The sequence below is a fragment of the Polyodon spathula genome, chromosome 60 (genome assembly GCF_017654505.1).
Source record: "Polyodon spathula isolate WHYD16114869_AA chromosome 60, ASM1765450v1, whole genome shotgun sequence".
Lineage (NCBI taxonomy): Eukaryota > Metazoa > Chordata > Actinopteri > Acipenseriformes > Polyodontidae > Polyodon > Polyodon spathula.
Genome location: NC_054593.1, coordinates 769359 through 786809, shown reverse-complemented (window position 1 = coordinate 786809; position 17451 = coordinate 769359). Strand labels below are relative to the sequence as shown.

At 37.1% G+C, this 17451-nt stretch overlaps 1 long non-coding RNA gene across 1 annotated transcript; it reads right to left on the bottom strand.

Moving 5' to 3' along the window:
- Nucleotides 1–5613: 5613 nt before the first annotated feature.
- LOC121307904 lies at nt 5614–17191 on the bottom strand. Its single transcript, XR_005948401.1, has 3 exons — nt 17088–17191; nt 16113–16244; nt 5614–5802 (listed from the first exon to the last, which is right to left on the bottom strand). It is a non-coding gene; the product is annotated as an uncharacterized LOC121307904 (long non-coding RNA).
- Between the last annotated feature and the right edge of the window lie 260 nt (nt 17192–17451).

Genomic DNA, 17451 nt, shown 5'->3' with positions numbered 1-17451 from the left:
TATTATTTGAATCAGCTAATAAATGACCAGTAGATGGAAATAATCATTTTATTTTTTCCAATGCAGTCCACCAATCCAGTTTATTCTCCAATCCGCTATTCTGTGGTGTAATTATGTTTCCATTTCCAATATGGTCCTTGTTAGTGTAAATGACATTTCCTTGTTAATTTGTATCAGTCTGAACCCCTTCTATACATTTCAGCTTAGGTCCTTGGCTTTCAACGCAAACTAAAGATAACAAACAATGATTACACTATGTAACACAATTTTTGTTCCTGGGTTGGTAAGTGTTATTTCCTAATTGCTTATGCCTCAAAAGTATAGAAAATGGCTATTATTCCCCACAAACTTTGCTTTTGTGACCAGGACAGTGATATTTCAAAATATCACTATTTCCAATGGGAAAACGTGCAAATGTGTGTCTTTTCGTTCACATAAAGTCAGAAAAAAAACAACATATGAATCCAAATTAACATGTATTTATACTAAAGTAATACAAAAATGACTACAAAAGATTTAGAATTGAGTAGTTTTTCGAGATTTACGATTATACTGTAAATACAGTGCATAAGCAATTAGGAAATAACTTACTACCCAGGAACAAAATAAAAATTAAAATTTGTTACACGGTGTTATTATTGTTATATGTTACTTTCTGCACCACTTGATCATTTGATCAAAAATAAAACACACATTTTTAGTAATCAGAAACTCTAAAGTGTGCTTCTAAATGTGTTTCCAAAAGCTCTCCACATGAAACACCACTGTAGTGACATTTTTAGAAAAAATACATCAGTCATATTCTGTGACCTCAATGTTTTAAAATAACAATGGATTTTGTTTGTTGTTTTTGCCATTTCCACATGCATGACATACCTGTACAGTCCAAACCTGTTTGAGGATCCATTGCTCCAAATCCAATCTAAATAAATCTGCATGCTGTTTGGATTAATAGAGTTCTCTTCTCCTAGACAGGCAGCACAAATAGTGGAGCCGAGCAGTAAAGCAATAGAGAAAACACACTTCACAACAGTTCAGTGTAAAATCAATGCAAAGTTTATTAGTGGCTTCTGAATAATGAAATGTGGTCTCCTTTAATAGCATGATCTACACTTCACACTTTCTTATAGAATGAAATTGATACACAATATATAAAGCTTCAACCATTCTGTTTTAATGGCAGCGCTGATTTACATGCACAGTGCTGGCAACAAGTTTAGCATCACCTAGAATTTTCAGTATAATTAATAATAATAATAGAAACTATATCAACATAATTCAAAACTTTTATTTACCATCGTGTAATCAAAGAAACTGCACAATGATATCATAAAAGTCTACCAGTACTTCATATTAGATGTTGAAGTCCATTTTTGTTTGTTTTTCATTCAGGATATGGAAAACTACACAGTGGTGTGTAATTCAATATGTTAATGTAACATTATTCAGCAGGTTTCATTCAACTTATGAAGCAAATTTAGTTCATTCTACAGCGAGGAAAAACCTTTGGTCAGCTGTAGTGTATTTCTAATAGACAGCTGTGCTTTTTAATAGAAAAGTGAAAATGTTCAAATTGAAACACAATGCGGTGATTCTACGTCTTAATAAGTTCATAGAAACGAAATCAAGAAAATCAATAAAAAAAGAGTTCTGTCTATAAGGTTTCTCATCTCATTATTTTATCTAAAACAAAATCCCGAGTCGTGGGTCTGGCTTGTTCTCAGCTGCGTCCCCAGTGGGTTCAAAGCCCAGCTCAGGACACTGGAAATGCAGCTCAACTCTCACACTGAGAACAAGCAAAGACTGAGCCCACACTGCAGGGCTTACATCATGATACACTAGCAAAGGAATTCCAGCATACACAGGGAATTACATTGCTCATTTCATGAAGCCTCTAAGAACAATTCTATAATTGATAGTTCAGAGTTTTATCTAGGTTGATTAGTTCTCTTACAAAAACTATTTAATTAATGCTACAAGATCAAAGATTTACTACGAACCCACACTCTAAACACAAGAAATGTTTCATCTATAGTAGTATTGTATTCAGAGCACAAATATTAAAACAGAAATCAGAAAAGTCAGAAAGTCAATCTCTTTGTTTTCTAAGCATTAAACACAAGTCAAAGCTCTCAGCCTGTGTTAAAGCATCTAGCAGGGCCAGTGAAATATTATACTGCTTATACTCACACACACACACACACACACCCTAAACTGAAATGGTCAGACAATCTTACAATAGATCACACTACGCTTATTAATAGTACATTGTTTAACGATAAATAAACACTTTAAAATAAATTCTTCATACAACTATGAGGTAGATTACTTATAGTTAGTTCATCAAGTTTCACTAAAAAGTTATTCCACATGCAAGGTGTGCAAACTAAACAAGTAACAGTTCAATTGCATGTGAATGTTAAAATCAATTTAGTTTCATGAGAAAATGCAACCGGAAAATGCAACTGGAACTTTACTGGCTTAGATACAGCAGACTCGGACTTGTCTGTCTGATGAAAGCCTCTAAGTTTTCCGGCAGTCCTCCAGCCAGGCCTCAGGCTCCTTGCATTTGGTAGTTTACTAGCTTGCCTTCCCTTTTTGGGTCCTGTTCTCAGTCAGAGTCCCAAAGTTGCAGCCTGGCATAGCAGAGTGACAGCAATTAGTTTAGCAATCAAAGTGAAGCACATGTTTAGTTTTGCTTGAGTATTTACAGCCTTTCTCTATGCTAGGTAGCTGTCTGCATGAGGTCATTTGTGCATCTTGCTTGTTAAAACCCAGTCCTTTGACGTTTAATGTCCTTTTTCGCTCGGACGGCGATACGTTGTCTTCCTCGTGTCAAAACACTTGTGGCAGTTGTGAATTATCTGTACAGAATTCAACTGTCCTTTCAGCCTAACCCAGTCCAGCTGCCACCTAGCCCTGGTCACCTTGTTCACTGGTCACACAGTTCAGTATGTCTGCAGGAAAGAAGCCCTTTTTCTTCAAGACACAGAGATTTCATTTATAATACACTTTCATGTATTAATATGATATTCAGGGAATATTCACCACAAGCCCATATTATCAAACCTTCAGCAGCATCTCCTCCCTTTGGCAAGCTTGTATTGTTCAATGTGTCTCTTGGGTTTGTTCAGTTCCACTGCAGATCTGTATCTCATGAATCACTGACAGTTTAAACAACGACAAACCTTTTACATAGAGGTAATGGAAACATAATAATCTGTCCTTTATATACACAGATACTGGAAAACGTACAGGAACTCAAACTCAATGTCAATGAAACCCTTTCTAAATAGGTAAGCCTGTCTCAGGATGTACTGTATTGTCACTCTAATGACAGCATACTGATACAAAATACAAGCAAACAAGCCATATTTTGCCCAAAAGGAATAAACATCTAATGATTCCACAAAAGCACCAGCTCTGTTACTGTCAAAAAGTCTGAGGCAACTTCATTCTGCAGATTGTTTAGATCAATTATTCAAAACTGTAAACAGTGAATGCAGTAATAATGGAAAAATCTTGCAAACCTTTCATGTTTTATAGTATAGTTATACAGCTCTAATATTGTGGGGCTGTCAATTCCACATACAGCAATTTAACCAATAAAATCGATAGGAATTGTATTTCAATCCCATTGCATTGAAGCAGGGCTCCAGTATATTACAAGCTTGGAGGTTCTCAGTAGTTAAAGGGCACATAAGGACGTTTTTTTATTTTATTGTGTTACGTGTTCCCATGTGTTGCTAAAAATTTTTATATAAGGTGTGTGGTGTGTTCATTTTTTAATTATAAGGTGTTTTGACCACTGTTTTATTTTTTAATTTTTCTTTACATTTTGACCACTTTTTTAAACTTTTAAAGGTAGTTCTGACAGGTCCATGCAGGTAGATGGGAAGCCATCTTGAGTCAGGGAATGCAATTTAAAAGAGAGAGAGAAAGAGATAGCTCTACATAGCGCTCACCCTTTATAACACTATAGTGGGCAGCTATAGTTACAAGACCGTGCTATTTTTGTTCCACCTTATAACGAGTATAAAAGGGCTAGTATAATGGCATTATGGAGCAAATGGGAGCCACAACCTTACTGTGTATAACCGATTCCACACTATAATGAGGTGCATTATAACGGGCAAGTACTGTACTCAAATGCAGGGTGGAGAGGTAAGGGACTGGGAGGGAGGGAAGCTGGCTCCAGAGTGAATTTGCCGGTGTTTGTTTAGGCTTCCTAAATGACTGAAGCTCTCCCCACAGTCAAAACAGTGATATGGCTTCTCTCCAGTGTGAATTCGTTGGTGTGTTTTTAGGTTGCCTAACTGATTAAATCTCTGTCCGCATTCAAAACAGTGATAAGGCTTCTCTCCAGTGTGAATTCGGTGGTGCGTTTTTAGTTTTCCTTTGTCAGTGAAGCTTTTCCCACATTCAACACAGTGATACGGCTTCTCTCCAGTGTGAATTCGTTGGTGTATATTTAGGTTTCCAGACTCACGGAAGCTCTTTCCACATTCAGCACATTGATACGGCTTCTCTCCAGTGTGAATTCGCAGGTGTTTGTTTAGTTTTCCTTTGTCAGTGAAGCTTTTCCCACATTCAACACAGTGATGCGGCTTCTCTCCACTGTGAATTCGTTCATGTTTTTTTAGGACTCCTAACTCACGGAAGCTCTTTCCACATTCAGAACAGTGATACGGCTTCTCTCCAGTGTGAATTCGCAGGTGTTTACTTAGACTTCCTGACTGCCTAAAACTCTTCCCACATTCAGAACAATGATATGGCTTCTCTCCAGTGTGAATTCGCTGGTGTGTTTTTAGGTTTCCTGACTGACTAAATCTCTCCCTACATTCAGTACAGTGATACGGCTTTTCTCCAGTGTGAATTCGCTGATGTTTTTTTAGTTTTCCTTTGTCAGTGAAGCTTTTCCCACATTCAACACAGTGATACGGCTTCTCTCCAGTGTGAATTCGCTGGTGTTTTTTTAGTTCTCCTTTGTCAGTGAAGCTTTTCCCACATTCAACACAGTGATGCGGCTTCTCTCCAGTGTGAATTCGTTGGTGTTTTTTTAGGATTCCTAACTCACGGAAGCTCTTTCCACAGTCAGAACAGTGATACGGCTTCTCTCCAATGTGCATTCGCTGGTGTCTTTTTATGCTTCCTGACTGATTAAAACTCTCCCCACATTCAGTACAATGATACGGCCTCTCTCCAGTGTGAATTCTCTGGTGTGTTTTCAGGCTTCCTGGCCGGCTGAAACTCTTCCCACATTCATTACATTGATGTGATCTCTTTGGCTGGGATTCGTTTTCTATATCCTTAAAAAACAAGTCAATAGACTCCTCTTCAATGTGGACAGGCTCCAGTTCAGTCTCTTCCTCTTTAATGTGGACAGGCTCCAGTTCAGTCTCTTCCTCTTTAATGTGGACAGGCTCCAGTTCAGTCTCTTCCTCTTTAATGTGGACAGGCTCCAGTTCAGTCTCTTCAGGCTCTTCAGTCTCTTAATGTGGACAGGCTCCAGTTCAGTCTCTTCCTCTTTAATGTGGACAGGCTCCAGTTCAGTCTCTTCCTCTTTAATGTGGACAGGCTCCAGTTCAGTCTCTTCCTCTTTAATGTGGACAGGCTCCAGTTCAGTCTCTTCCTCTTTAATGTGGACAGGCTCCAGTTCAGTCTCTTCCTCTTTAATGTGGACAGGCTTCAGTTCAGGCATCTCCTGTTTAATGCAGATAGGTACCAATTCCAGAACCTCCTCCAGCTTAATGTAAACAGACTCCATCTTTCTTCCTTGGCTTTCACCTGGATAATGAAGTCCTGAAAACAGAAAATGAAATTAAGTGTTATGATGTGTTCTCCACTGGTCTCTTTACACTTACAACTCAGACCTGAATTGGCTTAGGCTCGATCAGATTCAAAGATTCTTATCATTTAAGTCCCCGTTTACACTTGTGCACTGACCTAGGCTGGCTTTGGCCCCGTATGTGTGTGCATAGCCCATGAACTGCAGTGCGTGCCCGATGATGTCATATCAACCAAATTCCCCCTACAAACACACAGAGGCGGAAGTGGTTAAATCAACAAAAATCAACAATAAAAGTAATTTGCGTTACTTGTGTGTTTCTACTTCAAGGTGGTCGTTCTGTGCCAAATACGATTTAATTCAGAAATGGAGTGGAGCACTGAAAACATGCATATCAGACATTTAACCCTTTGCAGTCCATTTACTCAGCGCTTGGCAGGCACCTCAGGTCCAACTTATTTTCACACAATGTTTATTTTACACGTGCTGTTTAAAATATTTTCTTTTCAGAGTAAAACAGGTATAAAAGGCATTGAATTGCAAAAGGACACTCAGTACTGTATCTCCAGCCAAGCCCCACCCCTTGTTCACTGTATTCTTCACATATCTCTTTAGAGATGTGTGTCACTTGGTTAGTATGCGGCTCCCTACTAAACTAGTACACAAGTTAACCAATTGCAACGAACTTGGCGGCTGAAGTTAGTCTCCAGTTGCGTACTAAAAAAGGTCTCAATTGCAATGAACCAAAAAATAACTGCTGCTGCCCTCTACAGGATACTAAGTACGAGACTAAGTTAGTCTAACCCTTTCTATAGACTAACGATTTATAGTACCGTACTAAGGGAAACAAATGTGAAAAATCCCAAAATGTATTGATAACTTTTGTAACAGAACAATTAATAATCACAAATCCATGTACCTGTATTTTACATATAAAAGAATTTATTATGTGTGTGTGTGTGTATATATATATATATATATATATACATATATATATAGATTATATATATATATATATATATATATATATATTAATATAAAAAAATTGTATTACATAAAATTATGTTCATTAATGTTAAAATTTCACTATACAGGCTACATTGTATCCGATTGTACAAAGTATGCTTTTAGTAGCCAATGCGAAAATATTAGTAGGATGTATAATCATCACAACAAACACTCGTAATGTTTGTCTGCATTACCCAGGACGTTTACGTACCGGTTTTTCTTTTTTTTTTTTTTTTTTTTAATTATATTAAAATTATTTTTATTACATTACAACAGTGTATGTTGTTACAAACAGGCGCCTTGTTGCCCGTGGGGGGGGAAGTCTCACTTTGATAAAAAAAAAAAGCGCAAAAGGCAATTCAATATTTGTTGTGCGTAAATATACCTTTTCAAGTTTAATACTTAAGCATGAATAAATCTAAATAAAAAATTGACGTTTAGGGTTCGTAAAAAAAAAAAAAAAAAAAAAAAAAAAAAAAAAAGAAAAGCCTTTACAAAAAACCACATTTTTAAAATATAATTTGTACCATCGCTCAAATTTTGAGAATTTTGAATAAGTTCAACATCTTATAGATCTGTCAACAGAAATACAGTGATTCCTGGTCGTAAATCTCCCTCCCGACTTGTGAGGGCGCTAAGAACAGAGTACCTTGGACGTGCTGGCCTGACTGTTCTTTCCCAGGGTTCAAGAGAAGTCGGCCAGCTAGAAAGGGGCTGGAACTCTGGTGCATTAACTCAGCCAGGAAGGGAAATGATGTGGCAGTCGCAGATTGGAGGGGCAGCTGCATTCGTTTACCAAGGGGTCATGTGTGACAGCACGGTTATGAGAAAATAACCCAGAAGGACCTGTAGTATATCATGATCATTTATCGGGAGTGTTTGTTTTGTCTATAATTGTTTCTTGTTGTATTAATAGATGGCTAACACGTTCTGGAGCTGTCGCCAAGAGCCAGCACAAAACCCGGAACAGCACTGCACTATTGTCACACAATAAACTGTATCACCCACCACGAGCACTACAGCACGCACCCAGGACTGGTGACTGTGTTTGTACATTGTGGGAAGGATACTTGCGTGTATTATTTGGGACTGCAAACCCGTTATTATTTACCCCATGCGCTATGCACTGCTGTGTATTGCTGGGGATCATTATTTGGTCATCAGACCTGGATTGCTAAAAATCAAATCAACTGGATTACAAATCTTTGTCTGAAAATTACACACCACATCACTTCTGCACCTGCACACTGCAAACCACTTTGCCACAGTTGGTAAGCATTCCTGGTTCTGTAAAGCAACGTAGTCTGCTCTCCGGTAATGCTGCACTTTAAAATCATGGTATATACAGTCATCTAAACCCAAACCGAAGACACTGAAATAATAAAAAGGAATTTCTCTTGGCCTGGGGCTTCAGTGAAATGCATTTTGACTCAACAGTCGTCTAATGTTTATCCTATGAATATTTCATGACATTTAATATTTTGCTAATTTATTTTTGGGTTTACAGTTTTAGTTTGATTTCTGGTAAGCTTGTACTTGCGATTGCCGAATCTCCCGACAGAGAAAAAAAAAATCTCACTCATCTAGCGTTCTGTCTATCTAACTACTTTTGTTTTGAAAGGATATAAAATCATCCCTGATTGGCTGTTGGAGACTTATTTAAAACACCTTAAAATGGGCGTCTACCATCCCCATTACATCATGGTTCATATATGAATGATTTCTAACACCTCTTTTTTAGGACCAGTTAGGAGTGTGTCGCTAGTGACGCTGAATCAGCTAAGCTGGTCAGTAAAACATTGAATCCCTTTGTATGGAGGATCTCAGCAGCTAAGGCTCATGGTTCATCAACTGATTTAGACTCAGTTGTATTGTGTCTGCTAACTGATGATGTGAGGCAGAACAGCAATTGGATACCAGAAAATATGAACAGCAGTGAGTTTTGGCCTTCTTCAGTATTCTGGATGGAAGGCATACCTCGCAAAGTGACCTTGTGTGAGCAGAAAGAAATGTATAGTAACAATGTGTACAGATCCAGAACTATTGTACATGGTGCATAAGTAACCCTGACACACATATTAAAACACAATCCTCTTGTTATGTGTGCATGCAATATGTGCCAAAGCAAGTCATCAGTGACTGGGCCCAGACTTTGTCCAGCCTGCATCATTTGGCTAAACACTGTAATATCTTGTTTGAATGCAATGATTCTACAGGAGTTTTTTCTCTCATTTAAATGTAAACCCAAAAGATATTAAGTGGATTGAGTGTATGAGTTGTGAATGAGGTCACTTAGTGAAATGGGCACATCTAGGTAAATTGGAATGTGTAGAAGGTGTCCCAGCTAAGCGTGTCCAAGTATCTTGTAGGTACAAGGTGAGGAAGATGGCGTCTCACACCTGTGATGCTAAACTTTGGATAAAGAGACCTGTGATGGTATTTTTGGAACCAACCAGAGCTGAACCAGGCACAGAAGTTGAATCCTGCTGGGAACATGGGGATACCCTGAACATGGACTAGGCAATTTAAAATATGGAATGAACTTTGATATAAAAATGAAGTGTTAGAGGCTTTTTGGAAGGAGGGATAAAGAGGGAGTATCCTTGTACCACTAGTAGATGGCTCTCTTGTTCCATGAAATAGGTCAGTCTACGCATGTTTTTAATTAAGTACTTAGTAAAATGGGAATTTCTAAGAAAATATATAATGAATGATTTACCACTTGTATATCTTATCTTTGGAAAGCATGACACTTGATAAAAAGCACCATTCTGGCTAAAAAGTGAACGTTAATTTACAAATTTATGTTTCAACAAAATAAGATAAGAAAGGGATTCTTTATCACAACAAATTAACATTAATCCTTGAACAACCAAAATCTTAAGAAAAAAAACAGTCTCGGCTGGATTTTGTATGAACAAAGAACAGTGTCAAGCCTAGTTCAGTCATTATAAAAATATAAGAGTCGAATGCAGTTATACTGGTTAATGTTTGTATTTAAATCCTAGACGGAATCACCAAAGAAATAAAGTGATATTATAAATTCTAGGAGCAACTGTTAAACTGAAGTAAATTAATTGAAAGATTATCTTATAATGAAACAGGTTCAGTGCTAATTGATACTGTTTATAGTTCATAATAGTTAAAGAATAGTAATTAGACACAAAGGTATTATAAATTAATAAAATAAATGATTAACCCCTTTTTTAGATAACATGATATTTGAAACTAAAAATAATTATTTGATTTCATAAGATTACTAATATGTTTTAAGTATTTGCTATAATAGAAAACATATTATTTAAAACTGACAAGTATTCTTGCTTGTTCATGACTTTAGTGATAAGAAGATTAAAAGCTGGAGCAGTATTCGATAATTGATTGAATGGGAAAATGATACAGGTTCTTTCTCCTTCTATTGAACAACAAGACCTCTAGACATTATGATATCCACTGAATTATAGAATATAAAAGGTGTTGTGTTATGTTTTTGTGTTAAGTTTGTAATGATATACTGTAATGTACCTTGTTACTATTGTCTAATGATAGATGGAGTCCTTATAATGTGGTTCTTTGAAACTGCTGCATTTAAAAAGGGTGCCTCTCGCCTTATCAAAAAGGAGGAATGTCCTTGGGTTCCACTTCAGCAAAGCTGCAAGTCTTCTAGATTTGGAATTTAGGGTTTATGGAGTTAGTGGTTTAGCACAGATAAGAATATATCTAGAAATAATATGCAAAAATTATGGCTTAACAGACGTTCGTAGGTCATAAATCTAAAGAGTGTTTTCACAGACTCTGGCTTTGTAAAAAGCAAGAAATTGTGAAAAACTGCTTGGAATAGTACATTCAAAAGTCAGGTACAGGTCAGAGCCTGGTTAGTACAAATTTTAAGGGATAAATAATTCTAATGAAAACTATTACCACTTAAACTTAGAGAAACTAATTGACTTATACAATCTTTTGTCAAATACTCTGTTAGACATTGGTATCTGGAATTAAAACTGACTCATTAATAAAATGATGAAACAATATGAGGTTAAAAAAGAAACACATACCTTAATTTAGTAAAATATAATCAATTAGAAGATGATGTCACATATTAAGAACATCTCTCATATATAACACATATAAAAATAGTGTTTTGCATGCACATATAACAGTAGTGTTTTTATATTATAAACCAAGATCCTGGGAACATTGGTTCACTTAACTTTTCAGATAAAGGAGGGGCTCGGAGGAAAACAAGCAGTGAGATCATAAGAGTTGAAACACATGTGATTTGTTTGAGTATATGACGCCTATTAATTCTGAAAAGTTAGTCCGGATCTTTTAAAAAACTATTATTTGTAAAATGGATAAGAACTGTCTCACTGATTAATGACTGGATTTAACTGAGGCGTCCCATGTATTCCAATGGGATGAAAAACCTATATAACTCCTAGGTAAATTACAATAGACCACCACACTCATCACAGACAGAGTAAGGTGGTCCATCTTCTGCAAACCAAAACACAATTGAGCTGAATGAACTCAGTTTAATTTGCCTGGTGAAGACAGCCCTATCCTTTTAAGATCTATATTCAAGGGTAAGCATTAATCAGTTATTATTATTCTCACATGTATTCCATGTATTGCTATAAGGGACTCACGCTATGTTTTAGAAATGAGAGTGAATTGTTGAATGTACTGAAATAGACCATTGGGTACTTTAAGTGACATGTTCTTGGCCCGCTTGTCGGCCTTGAATACATCATATATCCATGTATTAAAGTGTTAACGTTGATATCTGTTAAGACTCTGGATTACCCAGTGTGTCTGTCAGCTGGGGATACGAAGTAGCCTGTAACTACTCTATCCAATATTTAACCGTTAATAAACCGAAGGAGTACTGATCATACTCCGATTCGTAAAAAAACTTTAAATACATGAGTCTGTCAATTTCTTGAGTGGTATATTAGTCATCTGGATATATTGCGGGTCCAGTGTGGAACAATACCCAACTAGCAGTAATATCATCTCTGTCCTCCTAACATCTCCCCTGAGATAAGAGTATATGCTGAGCGATATGGAAAGAGTATGTAAAGAAATCTGAACCCACGGATTTCGTGACAAGTGAATAGTCAGATAGTTTTCCAGATGGTTTCATGTGAGTATATCCGGCATTAACATTTTTGAAATTCCAGTATTGCACCGAATATAGCTATTCAGCCAAATAATATTTCTCTAGAGGAGGCAAGGATAGCCCTCCTAGTTTAGAGAGCGAGAGTCTCCTTTTCTTCATTCTGGGCTGGGAACCTTCCACAGACAATCTACCCAGCAGACAGACTGACAGCATTTTTCAGTTCAGCATCTTCTACTATTAATTTGAATTATCCTGAGTATTGGTAACCTAAAACTTAGTTCCAATCTTCACATAATATAATGCTTTACATGCAAATAAACATTTTCCCATCCAACTAACAGCATGATTTTTGAAGCAGGTAATTTATTTCCAAGTTCCCTAACAATCCAATTATTATATAATGATGTAACTGTTGTCAGCTACTGCTGTACATGTCAAACTACTGAAACTTACAGAATCTCATTAAAAGAGCACTTTCACCCTTTGCAGGAAATTAAATCACTGTTTTCAGAAACTTGCTCATATCACTAACACGCCTATATGTAGACATTATACTTGAAAATGTTTCTTTGTAATGGCTTATAACACAACGTTGAGATTAAATGTTGGGGGTATTTACAAAGATACATATTATACATAGAACACAGTAAAACATTGCAATCCAAACATCTAGGGGAGCAGCATCTTCGAAAACAGCAACTATTTATTAAATACCAGCAACAAAGTTAGCTCTGTCTGTAGCGGGTGTGTTTTGCAGAATGCTTTGATTCAGCTCTGCAGGCTGTGTTCTGCAGCACCAGTACTGTGCTGGGAAATCAGAGGCATCACTTTATTGATGTTCAGATTTGCAGTGTTTTACTGCATATGATGTAAATGAGCTGCACCTCTCCGTAGTTCGTTGCCCCTTTAAAAACAGGACCCAGGACACAGAAGTGGAATTTCAAAGCGCTTGTGCTTTATTTTCAATATTTACACCAAAACTAAATATAAATAAATAAATAAATAAACAAAACAAACACCTAGCTCTTTTTTCCCCCTAAAAGACCAACAGGAACCTAAACTAACAACAGGACAGCTAAGCTGTTTACCTCTGAACACACAAACACTACACAAAGGTTAACACTACCTTTTTTTTTTTTTTTTTTTTTTTTACGGTTGAACACACTCCCAACCAGGCTCTTCACTCTTCAGCAGCCCCAAACAGACTGGCTGCACTCCTTATAAATAGTGGTCTACTTAAATCACAGTAAATTTACGTATTTTTCACAGGTAGGTTGCAGAATAAAATTAGGATTTTGCAGGTCTGTTTAAACATTAAATTTATTTATTAAAATTAAAGTTGCGCTGGTAAAAGTTGAAAAGTGTGTTTTCTGTGTGGATTGTACTAATTAGACAGCTGTAATAGATTAATGCCTTTGAACTCTGTTTCCCTCAAAGCGCATTCACGTCGCTTGTTATATTTTTGTTTTATGCTATTTTTATAACTAGTTATTTATTTTTTGCAATGTTGTATGTGCAGGCAACTTTCTACACATGTGTACACAGTAGTTTATTGTCTAATGTTCATTTTATTACATTGTTCATTAGTGTTTCATATTCATGTATATGTCCTCTTTTTGGAAAAAATGTATCTACAGTGTTTTTGCTGTGCAAATGTTATATATGGTGTTCATAAATAAAAATATGAAGTTCTACCTGATTTTTTTTGGTTGACATATCGAAGCTGTGTTAAAATAGACACTAAATGAACCGTTGTGGCGGCTGTAACCAGTCAGAAATTTTGGAGGTTCTCGTGTTAATTTTAAAATGCACAAAAAAATCTCAACTTATGTAGGCGTTTTAAAGCTAAAACTCTGACTTGTTTCACTTTGTTAATTCACTGCCACATCTGTTTAGTTATTTTCTGCATTCCATCAAGACTAAAATGATTGCAGAGGTGTTATTTTTAATAGGACACTGTGAACAAAATGACCTGCAGTGGGTGATGTCAGACCAGAAACACAAAACCAAAACAAACAGGTATTGGCGGGGCACAACTGAAACGCTACGGCCTTCAGTTCTTTCTATTAAATAATAGTAAATAAAACATTTAAACAAACACAAAACAACAGGGCACGCTCATGAGGATGATCACACCTTCACAGCACTGGGACAATGAGTGTCTCAATGAGGATGATCACACCTTCACAGCACTGGGACAATGAGTGTCTCAATGAGGATGATCACACCTTCACAGCACTGGGACAATGAGTGTCTCAATGAGGATGATCACACCTTCACAGCACTGGGACGAGTGTCGCAATGTTCTTGCGTCATTAGTAAGCATGCCTGACCAAAAACGTAATTCTCCACTGGAAAAGAATCAAGCACGAATATCGGTGTTTTTTTTTCCCTTATATCAGCGCCATGCCGATAGACTACTGATTGCACCATGTAACAATTTTTTTTTTTTTTGTTCCTGCGTAGTTTGTGACCAGGACGGTGATATTTCAAAATATCACTATTTCCAATGGGAAAACGGGCAAATGTGTGTCTTTTCGTTCACATAAAGTCAGAAAAAAACAACATATGAATCCAAATTAACACGTATTTAAAGTAATACAAAAATGGCTACAAATGATTTAGAAGTGAGTAGTTTTACAGTAAATACAGTATAATCGTAAATCTCGAAAAACTACTCACTTCTAAATCTTTTGTAGTCATTTTTGTATTACTTTAGTATAAATACATGTGAATTTGGATTCATATGTTGTTTTTTCTGACTTTATGTGAACGAAAAGACACACATTTGCCCGTTTTCCCATTGGAAATAGTGATATTTTGAAATATCACTGTCCTGGTCACAAAAGCAAAGTTTGTGGGGAATAGCCATTTTCTATACTTTTGAGGCATAAGCAATTAGGAAATAACACTTACTACCCAGGAACAAAAATTGTGTTACATAGTGTTATCAGTGCACCCATATTAAATAAAAACATGTAAGCTGCACAGAAATAAATAAAACTTCTTGAAGTGCGTCCTGAATTGTTATAATAACGAGATGCAGAATGCAAAGTGCAATCCAAGTGCTTTGAATGAAGTGACTGAACTAACATGATGTCACTTCAGTTTAAAGGTACGTGTATTTGAGCGTACGCGTGCTTTCAGCACATTGCCACGAACTGTGTCATTGTAACTAGCGCCACTGCACAGTGCTGGACATTTTACTAAGGAGGAGCGTCAACATGAAAGAAAAACACTTTAATCCCCATTAAAATGAGCGACAGGATTGTTTGGTCTTGTGATCTGTTCATATGGTCTCATGACAAAGTGCTATGGTGCCCTTCAGTGATTACAATTAATATTGAGCTTGTGCATGAGAAGACATGGGATTACTTTGCAATATCATCAAGTTTACTACCAGTCAAGACCAGAACAGCCACGTCCAGAACATTAATCTGGGCACTTACTATTAAGAAAGGGTCAACGTTTTTATACTATAACATATATTTCAAAGTTAGCTTTGCAAACAAAGTTTGAACAAAATGTAATATAGTATGCAACTTCTATAGAAACTTTACCAAGGAAATGTTAGGGCTGTGACATTTGGTTTTATTTAAACACCATTATTTTGAATCACTAAAATATTTTCCTTTATCGCAAGACAATGTATTATCAGGAACTTGGTATCACAAACCCAAAGAGTCAAAACGTGACGCATTTACAGGATGTGTGACTAAAACATTCATCTACCATTGATACCTGAAGCGTATGGAAGACGGACTTCTAAAAATGTTGCTTTTTCATGGAATAGCCCTTCTAATGTTTTTACTTATTACAAACAAGACTAAATGTTTAGAATGTTACTGCCAGTATAGATTTGAGGCACCTCTGTGTGCAAAGCAATAACTTGCATAAGATTGCTGATTTAAGAAAGTCACAAATGAGTCGTGGAAAAGATCTGAGAAATGAATCTAAAAGCAAGTGAACATCCCTTTTTAATCTGTGACAACAACAGAGACTAAACTCGTAGCATTTCAGATACGTTTCTGTAATATTAAGCAAAAATGTCACAACAATAAAGAAAGCACTGCACACAGTCCCAATCCTGCCAAGCAACACATTAACTGTTCTGACACACTCAGCTACAATTAGACAACAAGCCGAGTACGAAACTGATTTAAAAGTGGAATGAATAAAGAAAGAGAAGCTCACTTCAGGTATTGTCAGTGGGGTGTGCAGCCCGGCTCTAGTCACTCGCTCTGACCGTCTCGTCAGTGAACGTGTCCTTTCTTCTCTTCAGATGAGAGCCGTTAGCAGCCACTCCACATCTCAAAATGTGTTAGTCTAGTTCAAGGAGAACAGAGATTTACTTTATACTTCATATATTATTTGCTTTACAGCACTATGAGATTACAAGAATACAGTTTAAATTACTGTGAAAGAAGACGTTCAAGGGGAGGGGACAATTTCACTCCCCAGGTGATCAAGAAAGTGCAACACTGTCTGAAAGAAAGGCTTGTAAACTGGTATTTATTTTAGCCTCGTGTAGCACCAGATATCCTGTAGCAAAATTAAAACGTGTTTCTTTCACACAGCAATATTAAAAACACTGTGTGAGGCTCCACAACACGAGTTTGGAATCGAGGTCTCCCTCAGTGTTTTAAATGATACCAGCAGAACAAAACTAGTAAAGAAAACACAGATACACTAAATTTAAAGTATGTTTTAAATGACTTCAAACTCATTAAATGGACAGAAAGCCGGTTTCCCCTGCGTGTTCAGTAAGTGTGAAACGATGGGATCTGCACAGTATTCACGTTTTGGAAGCGCTCATATTACCATCATTACGGTACACTTCAACGCCCTCGAGGCAGTGAAATATTGTTTGTTACGGAAAATACATTTGATTTCGTTTAAAAATCCCCGATTGCTAGTCTCTGAATTCCCTGCAGGACAAAAATAACCAGACCGCCAAAGACAATATTTACTCGCGAGAGTTTCTCAACCCAAGAACAATCTGTCTGGAAACCCGCCAATCTGTCAGCACTGGGCCCGCCGCTTCACAAACACAACACACACAAAACAAAGCGCTCCTACCCACACCAACCCGGCCCTTCCAAAATAACACCAGATAACAGCTTTCTGTAGTTTGAAAACACGTTGTAAACTCAATAAAGCCTCGCTTACCTCCTCTCTGCTCTCCCTCAGTGTCTGAGCGGCTCTGCCTCCCACAGAACAGCCAGGGATATACCAACCGCAAAACACAAACCGCGCAGCGCGGTCTGGCAATTCATCTAATACGAACCGCAAAGGGAATTGTGATAACGGAAACCTTTTATTTCAAATTAAACAACACTTCCAATTGTAACAGCGTAAAAGAACTGTTTGTAGCTCTATACTTTTCCCAGTGAATGCAACTTGATTTCAGGTTACCCCCCTCCCCCATGTTAGAGTTGGTGTAGTCCTTTATCAACCGGTCCTGTGTCGCATGCAGCGGCTGCGTTCATGTCGCGCAGACTTTTGGGAGCCTACGTCGACCTCGCGTCAAATG